This window comes from Zea mays, chromosome 3 (genome assembly GCF_902167145.1).
Source record: "Zea mays cultivar B73 chromosome 3, Zm-B73-REFERENCE-NAM-5.0, whole genome shotgun sequence".
NCBI lineage: Eukaryota > Viridiplantae > Streptophyta > Magnoliopsida > Poales > Poaceae > Zea > Zea mays.
Genome location: NC_050098.1, coordinates 180091445 through 180108031, shown reverse-complemented (window position 1 = coordinate 180108031; position 16587 = coordinate 180091445).

Below are 16587 nucleotides of genomic sequence, written 5' to 3'. Positions count from 1 at the left end.
GCCTGTGGAAATAAGTTTGAATGCTATCAGGTTCGCCAGACAAAATGATCTAACTGTTACCAATTATTATGATTCAATGATGGATAATATTGATGAGGTGACTGACAAAAGGATGATAGCTTTGGGAGCAATAGAAAAGGACAAAATCATGGTAGCCAGGGCCTACAACAAGAAGGTCAAAGCAAAATCATTTCAAGTAGGGGACCTGGTGTGGAAGACCATTCTGCCTCTAAGGAATAAAGACCGGAAGTTCGGGAAATGGTCACCAAGCTGGGAAGGCCCTTATAAAGTAAAACAGGTGATGTCTGGCAACGCCTATTTGCTACAAACATTACAAGGCAAAGACTTGCCTAAGGCTTTGAATGGGCGTTTCCTCAAACAGTACCATCCTAGTATGTGGCAGGATGCCTAAGAGAACCGATGTAATCACATCGAGTTAGTTGCTTTTGGTTTGCTCAGCTCCACCAAAAGGCAGGGGGGCATATGTTGAGCACCATATTGAGCGGCCGGACGATCCGGCCCTGAGGCCGGACGGTCCGCGGTCCGAACAGTCCACGCCTGTGGGCCGGACGGTCCGCGCATGCGCAGAGTAGTTTAGGGTTCCGAGTTTTGTGCTATGTTTGTTGGCTAGATTTGCAGAATTAACCCGAAATCCAGTCGTGTAAAGGGTCCAGCCCCCCTCCTCTATATAAAGAGAGGTCTACGGCCGATTTGTAATTATCAATCGAATCAATACAACTTCTATTTCACATTTTATCCTAGGAGTAGTTCTAGTCTAGCTTAGGTTTAGCTATCCAATCCCCAAATTCTTCGTCTCTCTTCGGCTCTACGCCGATTAGAGGAGTCTAGGTCGGCCGGCCCGAGCCTAGACACCACATAGGATCTCTCCTCCCCGACGGGGTCCCTCCCGGGAGCGAGATCCAAGCGCCGCCGGCGACTTCCGCCGCCTCTGCGTACGCGCGGACCGTCCGGCCCCCAGGGCGCGGTCCGTCCGGCCGTCAGGCAGAGAAGCCCTAGACGCGCACCAGGCCGCGGACCGTCCGGCCCCAGGCCGCGGACAGTCAGCCCCTGCGCAGAGAGTACCACCGCGCCTCGCACCAGGCCGCGGACCGTTCGGCCTCGCGCGCGGACCGTCCGCCCCTGAGCAGAGGGCACCGCCACGGTTCTTGTTGAGTGTTTGACGCTCTAGAAAGGCGTCAACAAGTTGTAAGGATTTGGCCAACATGTAAATAATATCTAGGTTATATATGAGTTTAACTGCTAGAAAGCAGCATGTACCTTGTTTAACTTTTTATGTTAATAGCAGAATAGGTGGTCGCATGATTTATGTTTTGTGCGAATCCTAAATACTTGCACATTACCGAGTTAATTCCTTAGTGCTTGTACACTTCCAGGAGATAGAAAAAATTACAGACAGTGATCTTCTGTTAGCTAACTTGGGAGTTCAGAATGGTTCTTTTATTGTGAAAATATTGGATGAGTGCATCACCTCAAGCCAATGCTATGTTTCAATAATTGAGAAAGCTGGCGAGAGGCAGTATGCTCCCATGAGCGCATGCCTGCTAGTTTCATAATGACATGACTAAACAGGTCAAAAGTTTAAAAGATCATGACAATGCATGGCGACAATTGGCATTGAAACCAAAATAGGTCATCTAAGATCCTTGTGTCTGGAAGTGAATAAAATAGCCATCAATTAGGTTCAAACTAACTTACAGATTGACAATTCCACAGGTATCGCAATGATATAAGTATCATCTAATTAACTTCACAAAAGTAGTAAGTATAATGGTAATGGCTAATGATCTAGTATGTAATTGTAAACGACATGCAAGCTACTTCAGCATGCTTTAGCCCATCCAAATGATCTTTTCATAAAAGCATTCAGCCTGCATTCATAAAGGTTTAGTTCTTGCAAAGCATTTAGAAAAGTAGATTCGATTGAAACTTTTCACACACCTAGCGAGCGATACGAATTTGAGAGCAACATGTGTAGAGCGGGTGAAGGGCATCTGACCTGGGCATCGTATTCCTTAGCATACTGTTTTGCTTGGGTGAAGATGAGCTTGCAGCTCTCCATGGACTTCTTCTCGGTGGCCCATTGCTCCACAAGTGAAAGAGTTATACATGTTATGTAATAAGCAGTACTCCCTGTAAATCAACCAAATGAACCACGATTTAGAATAGCTCACCTGACCCCGCCGCACAATTCACTCGACCAACAATCGCTATGCATATCGTCCCTCTCCGATGCGATGTGAGCACACACCCAGCATCCGATGTCGAGCGTCGTGCAACAAATTGCAGAAAAAAGGAAATCACCCCACATGTGAGCCACTTGCCATATATGTTTAGGAAGATAACCAACCAGAGGATGGCAGAGTTCTCACCATATGAAAACTACACCGGCTTAATCTTCCTCACCAGCATGCTCAAGAAGGTAGTTTGTTGCTAGCTCCTTATTCCTATCACTGGCAAAGCATGCTCAAGAAATCTTGGACTTAAACAACATAGAAAAAATTGACGATTGTCAGCTCACGTCCCAGAGTAATAACTGCTATTATTATCACCCGCTACCTTTAAGGAATCAATTATCCAAGTCAGTAACCAATCGGACTCCACCCATACCCACTCATAAGTCACAAGACGTCAGCGGTAGAACACAAGTGCCCTCGTGCATTCATGAAAAAAACAATATGCATACTAATTAGGAGTCCAACATGAGACTTACAGTAGGCTTTTTCTGATTCAAGGCCATAAAGAGTGAGGAATGGTTTTGCAAGGTTTTCTTCAGCAGTGTCAACATATATAAACATTATCTGCAATGCCGTGAAAAAACATGTTTAACCAAAATAGTCATCCAGGTGATGTGATTATGGTAAGAAACAAAATAAAAACACCAATGTGTTGGCACCTTTGTCTTGAATGCTCTAGCTATTTCTTCAACCATAGATTCCAGATCTTCAAAATCATAAGCCTCTGCAAAGGTGAAGACCTAGAACAAATTTGCAAGAGAATAAATTTAACTGCCCTTTTGTGAGGATTGTAAGTGTACTATAGTTTTCTTTTGGTCATTATACAGCTAATGGTTTATTGCAGTTGAATGAAACATACATGTGATTGATCAGCAAAGTAGGGAAAAGGCAGAGAGTGCCAACCTGTAGCTTAATAGGGCTTGAATATACTTTACCGGAATTGAGCTTAGTGAATACAGTAATTAAAGGAAACTTGTTGAGCTCCACAAACCGCAAAATTTCCTTTTCTTCAAATGTCCCATCTGCAAAATCCCACTGTATTAGTTACTGCATATGGAACAGATTTACCTGGATGGCGATGACGATCAGCATCTGCAAAATTTCCCATCAGCATCTGCAAAATCCACACCGGTAGAAGCAATTAAGGAGAAGAATCAGTCAGATTTACCTGGCTGGCGATGACGATCCGAACGAGACGAGGGAGAGGGACAAAACTTGGCCGACGGCGGGGCGCTGGCGGCGGCTTGCACACAGAGAGGACAAAGGGGTGATAGTGTCATAGTTGGACCTAGAGGTCATGGACGCATTCATGGTCGAGCATGACTCTCAATTTCGTATACAAGATTCATCCTGGCTGTTCGAAGACCATCTGGTGCATCTTGGTCAGGAACGGCGTCGGCCTGCTCCTCGACGCCGCCGCGGTGGCGCCTTCCTCCATCATCTCAACCAATTGGAAAGACGAACCTCAGGCTCACGCCGCGCTCCGGGACAAATCTGAGCATAGCCTCCCTCCGCCGCCCGAGCCTCCCCTTCTCTTCCATGGACTTCGAACGCGGTTGCAGACCGGTTCCACGAACAGGACCACTGTCGTCATCCACCATCTCCACTGAGGCACCGCTCGATGAACAGATCGACGACGCTATCCGATTCGGACGGGGCACAGAGGTAGGCAAGCGCCGCCTGCTCCTGCGAGATCTGCAACGCCTCCGTTAGGGCCGCAGTGCGCACACGCCCATTTCGCGTAGGGAGGAGGTGGAGCTAGAGGTGGGCAGCGGCTGTAGAGAAGGTGGAGGAGAGCGATAGTGTGGGGCTTGTGGTGGTCGAGCACGTCGGCTAGGGTTTAGTCAGAGGCCGCCGACGCCTCCATCTGCGTCTAAATCAGTTGCGAGGAGTGGGGCACAACTCCATCTCCTCTGTCGGCGGCGGGGCCTGGTCATGCGTGTCCGCATCCGCGCCGTCCGAGGTGGACCTCGCTCAGCTCTCCGCCACCATCGCGACCGGGGAGGACCTTGGCCCTTTCGTGCGCCGAGCCTTCGCGTGCGGCCTCCCCGAGCCGCTGCTCGCCTCGCTCCGCGACGCGGCGCGGGACCACGAGGCGGAGATCGAGGAGCTATGCCACACCACTTCCACGATTTTATCCGCGCCGTCGACGACCTCCAGTCTCTCCTTGTCGACGCCGACGCGCTCAAGGGCTCCCTCTCGGCGTCCCACTCCGCGCTTCTCTCCTCGGCGGCCCCGTTGCTCGCCTCGCTTGAATCCTTCCTCGCAGCGCGCTCGCTCACGGGGAATCTCTCCTCCGCACTAGCCTCCTCCCGACGCTGCGTACAGCTGCTCGCTGCGTGCGTCGTGGAGAGTGGCAGGCGGGATCGCGGGGCCAACGGCCGTGACGACGCCATGCTTGGCAGACAGGATCCCCGGGGCTGCGGATGCGACAGGGACGCGTGCGGGAGGGACACGGGATGCGGCAGGGGCGTTGGATGCGGGTTGGACGCGCTGGATGTGGCAGAACATGCACCGGCTGGAGAAGTGGACGCCTACGTTAGGATTATAATAGTAGTAGAGATATAATTATGTACTCTATTCATCACTCATGATCTTGGATCTGATGTGCACGTCCCATTCCATGCGGCTCCGCGCCCCGTACGGCTTCGGCCCCGCGCGGCTCCGGGCCCCTCACGTCTCCGCCTCGTTCATTTTCTAGCCACATTAAGTCATTCCAATCAACATTAAATCATTATAATAAATATTAAGTATTTTTTAGAGAACATTAAGTTATTTATTGTTTTCAGTCATTTTTGTGGGTTTCTCAGACATTGATTATGTTATTTATTCATTCATTCTAGAAAATATTAAGTCATTCTAGCGTCCAGACAATATTTAAGTCATTCTACGTAATTTTAAGTAATTTCAAAGTCTAGTTAACATAAATATTAAGCCATTTTTCAGAAAACATTGACTTATTATTGTTTTCAGCCATTTTTACGGTTTTTTCAGACATTTCTTATGTTATTGGTTCAATCATTCCAGAGAATATTAAGTTATTTTAGAAAATATTAAGTTATTCCAGCGTCCAGACAACATTTAAGTCACTCTACATAATTTTAAGCCATTCCAAAGTCTAGATAACATAAATATTAAGTCATTTTCAAAAAACATTAAGTTATTATTATTTGAACCACTTTTTCTGGAGTTTTTCAGACATTTATTATGCTATTTGTTCAGTCATTGCAGAAAATATTAAGTCATTCTAACATACAAACAACATTTAAGTCATTTTATGTAACTTTAAGCCATTCCAAAGTTCAGATAACATTTAAGTTATCTTAGGCTACATTAAGTTATTTAGGAACATTAAGTTATTTTAGGCGAGATGACTCGGCTCGATTCTTGAGAGGGGGGAGGGGGCTCGGTCAGTCGGCTGGGCGAGCGTGGGACAACTCAGTCGGTCGGCTGGGCAAGCTGGCTCGGTCGGTTTTGCTGGGCGAGGGGGGGAGTCGCGCGGCGGACGGAGCCACACATGGGCGCGCGTATCGAGCGGGCAGGTGTAGGATGATGAATAGATCTGCCCTGGCCATGTATAATTAACATTATTCGATAGTTTATTGAATCTACAGAGTATTTTACAGTAAACTTATTAGAAATATAAATAGTGCTGACATTTTTTATAAATACAATTAAAATTTAAAACTAATCGATATAAATATTTTAAGAACGCTTACATACTTATCTAGGATGGAGAGGAGGGAGCAACGAACAAGCTGACCGAGACTTCTTCGACACTGAAGCGCATGGCAGACTGACGTGCTCATCGCTCACCGTCATCGGCACCGACATATCAGGAAGAAACGTAAGGCCGTCAAGTACTCAAGTTTAGACCGACATGCACTATAGATATTAAACTATCTATCTATCTTCATACATATATTCAAACTTAGAAAAACTAAAGGAAGAAGGGGAATCAAAGACGAAAAGGCAGAACAAGATAGCAGGCAACTCAATTTTTTTCCTTCCTACCGAGTTTAGCGTGTTCTCCAACACTTATCAATACTTATCGTAGTTGCTCCTAGTTGCTCCTGTTACAGGCTGTTACCAGGCCGGGCCCATTAGTTAACCCACTCGGAGCCCATTGCATTCGTGTTTGGCTTGCGAACGCATCGGCTTGGCTCCCTCCTCGCTTCTCCATCTCTCGTTCACTGTCCGGCAACCGGAATGGTGCTGACATCCTCCTCTCCATGGAACAGCGATTGTCCCTAGGCAGTTGCAGATGGAAATTGTTGACGAAGTGCCATCTCGTCTTCCCATGTGTCGAGTGTGGCGTCAGCTCCTGATCAGCGAACCTTGACTTGTTCGATAAGACGACCGTCGCGCGAGATGGAACCACGGGCAAGTATCGCATTGCGAATTTGGACGTCAGTATTAGAAGATGGCAAAAACTCACTGACCAGGATGAATCGAAGCAATAGCTGGCAGTTCCAACTTAAATATTTGTAGGACAGCTTGTGGTTAGCGCGCACGGCGACGAAACTCTAAACATACGGTTGAAGCTTGAGGTATAACATATCGTCGACCTCAAGCACACGTTCTCCACGGTGCTTGTCGACCTGGTGTTTGATCCTCTGTTGGGCGCACATAAGGTGTTGTTTGACAGCGTGATTCACCAATTCGAATTGGGAGAGTCAAGGTCTGAAGGTCTACTAACGAGATCACATCATTTAGATTAATACCGAGGCTACGAGGATGGTGACCATACAACACCTCAAATGGAGAAACGCCAAGAGATGAGTGGAAGGAAGTATTGTACCATTATTCAGCTAATGGCAACCAGTTGTTCCATGATGAAGATGAGAGCTGACAAAGTGTAATACCCTAGATTTGGGGTATAAAATTTCTTTCTTAATATTCACCAAATTCAGGTGTTACTCTCTCATTTCTTTTGCTTTCCTTCTCTTTTTCCTAAAAATGGAGAATTATTTTGTTTTATATTAGCGTAAATCTAGTGGAATAAGCCCTAGAGCCGCTTTTGTTGTTGCATTCATGTCGTTACACAGTGTTTCTAAGTGCAAAATGTGTTTGAAACATGTTAGTTTATCTTATAGAAGCTCTCGGTAGATTTTCATATTTTTCGGAATATTTTTCTATTTTCCGAAAATCAAAATCTATTTATTTGAGGTACTTAAAAATGTTAAGCATGTTTTTGAGTTAATTAGGTGTCAAAACATTTCTAGGAATTTTCCTGCAATTTTTGGAAGCATCTATAATATTTTGAGCATAAAATATGGATTTCTAGGCTTTTCCGAATTTTATAAATGGTAAAATTCGAATTTGAACCGAACTTCCATCTCGCCCGAACCCCAACTATATATACATGCTCGGCTTCTCCTCGTCGAGCCCGTTCTAGAGCATGAAACAATTTCCTCAGATTCAATTCCCAGCTTCCGAAATTGCTCGCCGAAGTTCGGAAGCGGTTCCAACTCCGACGATAACTCCGGTGAGCAATTACTCTCAATCCGTGCATTGTCTGCGGAATCCGAGGATACCGCTGCGTTCGTCTCGTCCAGGGCTTCGTCGGGGCACGTCTGGTTCGTCGATCGGACCTCTGAATCTCCGTCAATCGATGGTTTTCTCCTCAGCTCCGGCGATGTAGTTTCCTCTGATGAGCTCCTCCATCCCTCTTCTATGTTTTCTTCAATTTCTAGGGTTTGGGTGCACACCTCGTCGCCAGTGCCTCACCTTGTGCACCCTCCTCGGCCGTCCCCTCCCCTGCTCGGCCCTGCCCATGGAAGTTCCTGCGTGAGAGAGAAGAATGTGAGGAAGAAGATGACGAATTTGCGAAAACGCCCCTGTCAGATTTCAAAACCGTACATAGGAATTTAGTCTAGTTTAAAACAGTGATAATTTTTGCGTTTTAAACCCGATTCAATCTGTTCAAGTTATGTTAGGTTCGTATTAAAATTATCTTCATGTTAGAAGTATTTTTCCCTACTGTTGCATATTTATTTAATTTATTTAAATATTTGTTTAACCGGAGGTTAATAGAACGACATTTTGTTTAAATCTAATTTATAATTTTGAATTACGCATTTATAAATCAACATCAGCATAGTTAATGTTAACTGAACTATTCTTATTAAATAATTGGTTAGTTTAATTATGTTATTTATTTATTAGTATTCACGTATCGTGTCGGCCCGCATGTTGTGCGTGTACCGTGCGTGTGCCACAACGCTGTTTCGCGCGCGTCGTTCGCGAGTGTCGCACGTGCTGTTCTCACGTGTTGTCGCACGTCTTGTTGCGCACCGTTCGCGCATATCGCGCGTTATGCGCGCGCGAGATTAAACCGTTTGCTTATAATCACTCATGTCAGTTAATTAGTTATTTATTTAATCATCCACAATTAAAACAGTAAGTTAGTCAAAACTAAGTAGTTTTAATTTATATTACATAAATGTCAATTAATATAATTACGTCGAATCAAATATGTTAACTAGTACTTGTTTAGCGTAAACACGATAACTTCTCGACCGTAGCTTTGACTATCGTGTTTCTTTTTCCTCGCGTGACCGTAGTAACGTAGTCTATTTCGTTTTGAGTGTTTTATTATATTTTTCTTTGAATGGTGTAATGTTTTTATGCATATATATATATATATATATATATATATATATATATATATATATATATATATATATATATATATATATATATATATATATATATATATATATATATGTTTGTGCCTGTTTGTATTTGTTGTGCGTTGCGAATAGATTGCGATCCGTTTCCGAACTTCGGTGAACCGAAGAGAAGGCGTTGGCGACCAAGTGATCAAGTTTTTCGAGTTCTACGAGGTTGAAGACCCTCAGCATCTGTTTGGTGAAGTCAAGTGTCCTCTGACCCATTATGTCCTATTTACTTTATAATTCACTGTTCCTCATACCATGATAAACCTAAGGGTTGACTAGCTTTGTATTTACCTTGTCCTTGATTATCTTTTGGGTTATTGTGGTTAGCTTCCTGCTTTTGCTTTATTTTAATCAATGAACATGTTGAGAACATTTATGATACGATGACGATATCTTGATTATGTTGATGTGCTTGTGATACTTTAAGGGACTCAGGCTGCTTTCTGAGTACATCTTCGTAAGGACCTGTTCGTTGAGAGACCACCTGGGAAAACAATGCAACCATGAGGGTGGTATGAGACGTCCTTGGCCAAGTAATTAGGGAAGTATAGTGTTGGGTGCTGGTTTTAGTCATTGGGTTCGGAGGCATCTGTTATGGCTCCTATATTCTCGCTCTGGGATCTAGGTACGGGCGTCGTCCCACAACATTTTCTTGAGGGTGGAGGGTATAGGTTTGGGTACGTCAGATGGTCTCTATGCAGTGGTCATTTCCAACATTCACATAGTGAGGACCCTAGGGAAAAGCCATGTAGTGAAACATTGCCTACTCACCTTGGAAGTGTTTAAGAGTCCGTACAACCTGAGGCAAAAGGGATCACAGCTCATGGGTAAAGTGTACAACCTCTACAGAGTGTTATGAAACTAATATATCAGTCGTGCTCACGGTTAAGAGCGGCCTTAGGATCCTCTTTGATTAGAGATACTGATGGTTCGAGATGCTTTGGTTCTAGTTATGGTTTTGGTTCGATGATGATAATGATGTTTTCGTCGATGAGGAAACGGTTCACGGGTTGGTTATTGCTAAAACTTGGCTTCTACTAATAATAAATACCTGGCGAACTAAAATCAACTGCTTTGACCTTAACCCCACATAAAGTTAGTCCACCTCAGCCAAACGGGACATTTGCTGAGTACGTTGATGTGTACTCACCCTTGCTTTCACAAAACACCAGGTTGCCTTTGGTACAATCTATGCTCAGGTAAAGAAGAAGAGGAAGGTGTCGAGGCGGATCTCCAGGAGTTCTAGGTCTTCGACGAGTTTGAGGATTAGGCTAGCGACCTCCCCTAGTCGGCTGCCTGTGGTTGGTTTATTTACGTTGGCTACGTTTCTATTATGTGCACTTTGATTTATATTATGTAAATGACTCTAGTCTATAATATTATTACTTACTCTTTATTGTTATTCAAAGCATTGTGCTATGAAGCATTGTGCATACTTAGAGAACTAATTGACTAACACCAAGATGCAGGAATATTTACCAGATTTGGGTAAACCTTCAATGAAATCGAGAGATATACTCTACCAGGCATGTTTAGGAACTTTGAGCAGCGCTAGAAGGCATGGGTATTTGGATCGATCAGGTTTAGCATGAGAGTAGACATCACAAGAATGCACATAATTTCTGACATCCAATTTCATAGCTGGCCATGCAAAAAGTTGCTTAATACGCCTGTAAGTGACTAGGAATTCAGAATGCCCTCCCATGGCACTGTCATGTAAAGAGGATATAATCTTTTTGCGGAGAGGAACATGACAACCCAGCCAAATGTGTCCCTTGTACTTGATTATGTCGTGGTGTAAGGTGTAGTGACCGACAGTCGCAGTATCGATTGAGAGGGATGTCAGTAGTTGATGTGCCTTAGGATGATGCAAGCATGCTTGTAGCTCTCCACAACATCTGATAGCCATTGAGAAGCATTGACTTACATAGCGTGCAATTCCAATGGAGGATGTGGACGTCGAGAGAGAGCATTTGCCACTCGAATGTCATAACCTTTCTTGTATACTGTCTGATAATCAACCCCAACAACTTTGTAAAAACTTTTTGTTGCCATGGCTTCTTCAGAGTCTGCTCATTGAGATGCGACAAACTGCATTGGCCAGTGAAAATGGTAAATGTACCATGTTGCAGGTAGGAACGCAGTGATTCACTGCTGAGAGGTGTCGGGGACCATAATTAGGGGTACCCTCAAGACGCCTAATTCTCAGCTGGTAACCCCCATTAGCATAAAGCTGCAGAGGCCTGATGGGTACGATTAAGTCAGAGATTAGTCCATACGAGCGACTCGATCACGCCTCGCCCGAGCCTAGCCTCGGACAAGGGCAGCCGACCCTGAGGGATTTCCGTCTCGCCCGAGGCCCCCCTCCAACGGTGGACACATCTCCGGCTCGCCCGAGGCCTTGCCTTCGCTAAGAAGCAACCCTGACTAAATCGCCGCGCCGACCGACCGAGTCGCAGGAGCATTTAACGCAAAGGTGGTCTGACACCTTTATCCTGACGCGCGCCCCCCGGCAGAGCCGAAGTGACCGTCGTCACTTCGCCGCTCCACTGACCGGTCTGACAGAAGGACAGCGCCGCCTGCGCCACTCCGACTGCAGTGTCACTTGACAGAGTGAGACTAACAGGCAGGCAGGCCCTGCCAAAGGCACCATAGGAAGCTCCACTCCGCCCGACCCAGGGCTCGGACTCGGGCTAAGCCCCGGAAGACGGCGAACTCCGCTCCGCCCGACCAAGGGCTCGGACTCGGGCTAAGTCCCGGAAGACGGCGAACTCCGCTCCGCCCGACCCCAGGGCTCGGACTCGGGCTAAGTCCCGGAATACGGCGAACTTTGCTCTGCCCGACCCAGGGCTCGGACTCGGGCTAAGCCCCGGAAGACGACGAACTCCGCTCCACCCGACCCAGGGCTCGGACTCGGGCTAAGTCCCGGAAGACGGCGAACTCCGCTCCGCCCGACCCCAGGGCTCGGACTCGGGCTAAGTCCCGGAAGACGGCGAACTTCGCTCCGCCCGACCCAGGGCTCGGACTCGGGCTAAGTCCCGGAAGACGGCGAACTCCGCTCCGCCCGACCCCAGGGCTCGGACTCGGGCTAAGTCCCGGAAGACGGCGAACTTCGCTCCTCCCGACCCAGGGCTCGAACTCGGGCTAAGTCCCGGAAGACAGCGAACTCCGCTCTGCCCTATCCAGGGCTCGGACTCGGGCTCAGCCCCAGAAGACGACGAACTCCGCTTCACCCAACCCCAGGGCTCGGACTCCGCCCTGGCCTCTGCCGAACGACCTCCGCCTCGCCCGACCCAGGGGCTCGGACTCGACCTCGGCCACGGAAGACAGACTCGACCCCGGCTTCGGAGGAGCCTCCACGACGCCCAACCTAGAGCGCAGGCCAGCCACGTCAGCAGGAAGCGCCATCATCACTCTACCCCGAGCCGACTCGGGCCGCAGAGAACAAGACTGATGTCCCATCTGGCTAGCTCTGCCAGATAGGCAATGATGGCGCCCCGCAAGCTCTGTGACGACGGCGGCTCTCACCTCTCTTACGGAAGCAGGAGGACGTCAGCAAGGACTCAACCGCTCCGACAGCTGTCCCTCCGTCAGGCTCCGCCGCTCCTCTGACAGCCACGACACCACACCAGCTGGGTGCCAAGATCTCTCCGGCTGCCACATTGGCATGTACTTAGGGCACTAGCTCTCCCCCACTAGACACGTAGCACTCTGCTACACCCCCATTGTACACCTGGATCCTCTCCTTACGCCTATAAAAGGAAGGACCAGGGCCTTCTTAGAGAAGGTTGGCCGCGCGGGGACGAGGACGAGACAGGCGCTCTCTTGGGGCCACTTGCTTCCCTCACCCGCGCGGACGCTTGTAACCCCCTACTGCAAGCGCACCCGACCTGGGCGTGGGACGAACACGAAGGCCGCGGGATTTCCACCTCTCTCACGCCCGTCTCCGGCCACCTCGCTTCCCCCCTTCGCGCTCGCCCACGCGCTCGACCCATCTGGGCTGGGGCACGCGACACATTCACTCGTCGGCTTAGGGACCCCCCGGTCTCGAAACACCGACAGTTGGCGCGCCAGGTAGGGGCCTGCTGCGTGTTGACGAACAGCTTCCCGTCAGGCTCCAGATGGGCAGTCTCCAGCAACCTCTCCGGCCCGGGACGGTGCTCCGTTTCGGGAGTCTTGAGTTCATGTCCTTCGACGGTAGCTACGACATGATACTCCTTCCACCGCCGCGCGACAACGACAATGGCGGCCGACAACCCGTCCGCCGGCGGCGGAATCGACGACATCTTCCCCGCGTGGTGGAAGAACAACATTCGAGCTTGCCCCATCCTCTCCCCTGCCAACGGAGGAGGAGGCGGGGCAACCAAGGCCAAGCGGGAGGCCGCGCTTCGTCGGCTGTCGAGCGAATCGACGTCCCCAGCGCCCCAACGGGGGGCGCGTCGGGCGTCGACCTCGCGTTTGAGACGAAGGCGAGCGCCGTCCCCCCACGACACGCCAATCCCGAGCAAGTGGACGACGCCAGCGCGCTCGCGGAGAGCTTGCAGGACGTCGCCCTCGTACCTGAGACGGCGGTGCAATCAGTCTCCGACGTGACTATGTCGCTGCTCGTCGACCAAAAGGTACCGACCGATTCCCATCCTACGTCATTTCGACTCAGCCTCAACCCGCCTAGCGACCTCGCTTTGGCGGGCGCTCTCGTTGAGGCGAGTGCAACCCCTCTGGGGTTTCGTATGCGGTCGCCTTGGGACCGATTGACGGACGTCTCGACCTACGGGCCCTCTGGGTCCGAGGAAGATGACGATCCCAGCATCTGTTGGGATTTCTCTGGATTTGGCAACCCCAGTGCCATGCGGGACTTTATGACCGCATGTGACTACTGCCTCTCCGACTGTTCCGACGGTAGCCGCAGCCTCGACGACGAGGACTGCGGCCCAAGCCGCGAATGTTTCCACGTCGAGCTAGGGGATCCCTCCGAAGGCAACCATCTCGGCATGCCGGAGGACGGTGATCTCCCTAGGCCGGTGCCTCGCGCTGGCATCCCACGGGAGCTAGCTATGGTCCCCGTTCTGGCGGGGGGTCACGACCCACAGCTCGAGCAAGTCCGCGGAGCGCAGGCCAGGCTCGACGAGGGAGCAGGAGCGCTTGAGCCGATCCGCCGGGACGTCGGGCAGGTATGGGCGGGCCAACCCCCGGCCGGAGAAATACGTCACCTGCCCCAGGGTTTCCAGCACCGCGTCGCCAACGACGCCAGGGTCAGGCCGCCACCCGCATCTAGTGGGGTCGGTCAGAACCTGGCGGCCGCAGCGATGCTCCTCCGCGCGATGCCGGAGCCATCAACCACCGAGGGTCGGCGAATCCAGGGAGAGCTCAAGAATCTCCTGGAAGGCGCTGCGGTCCGATGGGCCGAAAGCTCTGCCTCCCGAAGGCAGGGATACCCCTCGGAACCTCATGCCGCGACTTCCCGATTCATGCGGGAAGCCTCGGTCTACACCGGGCGCACGCGCAACACCGCGCCTGCGGCCCCGAGCCACCTCGGCAACGAGCACCATCGTCGCGACCGTCGGGCCCACCTCGACGAAAGGGTGCGCCGAGGCTACCACCCCAGGCGTGGGGGACGCTACGACAGCGGGGAGGATCGGAGTCCCTCGCCCGAACCACCCGGTCCGCAGGCCTTCAGTCGGGCCATCCGACGGGCGCCGTTCCCGACCCGGTTCCGACCCCCGACTACTATCACAAAGTACTCGGGGGAAACGAGACCGGAACTGTGGCTCGCGGACTACCGCCTGGCCTGCCAACTGGGTGGAACGGACGACGACAACCTCATCATCCGCAACCTCCCCCTATTCCTCTCCGACACTGCTCGCGTCTGGTTGGAGCATCTGCCTCCGGGGCAGATCTCCAACTGGGATGACTTGGTCCAAGCCTTCGTCGGCAATTTCCAGGGCACGTACGTGCGCCCCGGGAATTCCTGGGACCTCCGAAGCTGCCGGCAGCAGCCGGGAGAGTCTCTCCGGGACTACATCCGGCGATTCTCGAAGCAGCGCACCGAGCTGCCCAACGTCACCGACTCGGATGTCATCGGCGCGTTCCTTGCCGGCACCACCTGCCGCGACCTGGTGAGTAAGTTGGGTCGCAAGACCCCCACCAGGGCGAGCGAGCTGATGGACATCGCCACCAAGTTCGCCTCTGGCCAGGAGGCGGTCGAGGCTATCTTCCGAAAGGATAAGCAGCCCTAGGGCCGCCCATCGGAAGATGCTCCCGAGGCGTCAACTCCGCGCGGCGCCAAGAAGAAAGGCAAGAAGAAGTCGCAGGCGAAACGTGACGCCGCTGACGCGGACCTTGTCGCCGCCGCCGAGTACAAGAACCCTCGGAAGCCCACGGAGGTGCTAACCTCTTCGACAAGATGCTCAAGGAGCCGTGCCCCTATCATCAGGGGCCCGTCAAGCACACCCTCGAGGAGTGCGTCATGCTTCGGTGCCACTTCCACAGGGCCGGGCCACCCGCAGAGGGTGGCAGGGCCCACGACGACGACAAGAAGGAAGATCACCAAGCAGGAGAGTTCCCCAAGGTCCGCGACTGCTTCATGATCTACGGTGGGCATGTGGCGAATGCCTCGGCACGGCATCGCAAGCAAGAGCACCGGGAGGTCTGCTCGGTAAAGGTGGCGGCGCCAGTCTACCTAGACTGGTCCGACAAGCCCATCACCTTCGACCAAGCTGACCGCCCCGACCACGTGCCGAGCCCGGGGAAATACCCGCTCGTCGTCGACCCCATCGTCGGCGACGTCAGGCTCACCAAGGTCCTGATGGACGGGGGCAGCTGCCTCAACATCATTTACGCCAAGACCCTCAGGCTCCTGCGCGTCGATCTGTCCTCCGTCCGAGCAGGCGCTGCGCCCTTCCACGGGATCATTCCCAGGAAGCGCGTCCGGCCCCTCGGACGACTCGACCTTCCCGTCTGCTTCGGGACGCCCTCCAACTTCCGAAGGGAGACTTTGACGTTCGAGGTGGTCGGGTTCCGAGGAACCTACCACGCGGTACTGGGGAGGCCATGCTACGCGAAGTTCATGGCCATCCCCAACTACACCTACCTGAAGCTCAAGATGTCGGGCCCCAACGGGGTCATCGCCGTCGGCCCCACGTACAAACACGCGTTCGAACGCGACGTGGAGTGCGTGGAGTCCCTGCGACGCTACCACACCCGAGGGGTCCGGCCCCGAGACCTCCAGGTGGGCGACCTGGTGCTTCGGCTGCGGCAAGACGCCCGAGGGAGGCACAAGCTCACGCCCCCCTGGGAGGGGCCATTCGTCATCGCCAAAGTTCTGAAGCCCGGAACGCACAAGCTGGCCAACAGTCAAGGCGAGGTCTATGGCAACGCTTGGAACATCCAACAGCTACGTCGCTTCTACCCTTAAGATGTTTTCAAGTTGTTCACATACCTCGCACCCACGCAAAGTTTAGTCATCAAGGAAGGGTCGGCCTCGCCTCGGCAAAGCCCGACCCTCCCTCGGGGGCTAAAAGGGGGGGAACCCCCTCTACGTCGAAATTTTCCTCGAAAAAAGATCTCTTTTACCAGAATATCTTTCGTGCTTTTTGACTACTTTGAAAAGTGGATCCTGAAAACAACGGAGTACACGTAAGCAGCCAAGG